At 36.9% G+C, this 1,639-nt stretch overlaps 1 pseudogene; it reads right to left on the bottom strand.

Annotated features, from left to right (window-relative positions):
• Positions 1-498: 498 nt before the first annotated feature.
• Positions 499-1,066, bottom strand: LOC114423148 (annotated as a pseudogene).
• Between the last annotated feature and the right edge of the window lie 573 nt (positions 1,067-1,639).

Here is a 1,639-nt window from a genome sequence, read left to right as displayed (position 1 = left end):
AATCGTGTAAGCCGGTATAATATAATTCTTTTAATTGAAAATCTAATTTAGTTGAACCAAGCTACACAACAAACAGCTTAACAATAAGACCTTACCACCTCTCCCGCTCCTTCAAAAAACAAAAAACTTCATTGAGAGAGGGTGTCCAATGCCCCCGAATATACCAATCAGCAAATTTTGCTTGGCACCAATGTAAGTAACAGTTGGATAAATGGAAGCATAGCAAATGCTAATAATGAGACACACACGCATAGCATTAAGAATCCAAATCGATTCAAAATGGGTTTAAGTGGGATAGTATGCAAGCAATCCAATGAATTGATAAGAGAGAAAGAAAAGGAACTGAAGAAGAACCAGAAAGTTGACTCAACAACCTCTTTCATTCTCTCTTTGAAGAAGAACAATACTCATATAATGGTTCTCCATTTATGTCAAGAATCTGAGCATTCACAAGGCCAATTTGGGTCATGTTGTTTCTACAACCACAAGCACCAAAAACATACAAAATTATAAAATAAATTAACTAATCATGTTTCTCTCTCCATGTGTACACAAGAAGAAAGACCCAAGAAATGGCCAATGCTATGTCCCCAACAGCATGCCAAGGCCACTCATGTGCAAGATCCCCAAGCTTCCTCTCAAAGAAGAATCTCCAGAATGCAATGGAAATGTGAAGCATCACACACCCTTAGGCAAAGAAACTCTGAAACTCTATGTCCTTAACAAAAGCAACCATCAAGAGAAGGAATCCTATTGTGAACAACAACAAGCCAGAGAAGGAATCAGAGGTGTCAATTAGAAGCTGATCATGGGGTGTTGTCTCTTGAAGCTTGCTTGCAGTCTCGAATCCGTGGCGAAGCACAGAGATCTCTTTGGAGTAGAATATCATCAAAGCTCCACAAGTAAGAGCTATTGTGGAATGAAGAACACACATAAAGATATATATAGAAGAAACCATTTATCCGAATTCACATCAAAGGCCCTTAATTGCTTTCTTACTTTTAACTCAATGGAGCCTCTGCCCTCTAAACCAACAATGGTAGTTGAAATTCCAATCACTTCTTTCTAGTTTATAGTAGTGTATAAGAACTAAGAATGTAAAAAACAAACACCCATGACCAACTCTTCTATCAGTTCTAAACTCAATCTTTGTAGTTTCAACAAATTAGAAACTGCAATTTGCCTTTGGCATATCTATCAAACAAAGCTCAAAGCCTCAAACTAAAACAGGAAAACTCACAGAACGACTTGAATCAGAGATATATTAGAGTAAGTAAGCCTTTGGAAGTTGAATCCTAGAACCAAGCCTCTGAAGTTGTGATGTTATACAGAGATGAAGCAAAATAAGAAAAAAAATGCTTTCCTCCATGGATGAACATGTCAATAGATTTGAAGGGTATATAAAGGGGTACTATTTCAGTCTCAGGGTACTAAAATTATCAACTAAAATTTCAAATGCAAGCTTCTAAAAAATAGTCTGCAACTGCAATTTTGGCCCCAAAGTCAAGAATCACACATAAAAAACAAAAGAACAAAAGAGTGGCATGCACAAAAACTCTATTTTCGTTGAATAACACATACCTGAATTTTGGCTTCCCACCATTCATCACTAGTTGCAATGGTTTTCTTCTCCCCATCC

The sequence above is a fragment of the Glycine soja genome, chromosome 8, assembly GCF_004193775.1.
Source record: "Glycine soja cultivar W05 chromosome 8, ASM419377v2, whole genome shotgun sequence".
NCBI lineage: Eukaryota > Viridiplantae > Streptophyta > Magnoliopsida > Fabales > Fabaceae > Glycine > Glycine soja.
Note: the sequence above shows the minus strand (reverse complement) of the source record. Positions and strands in the feature narration are given on the sequence as shown.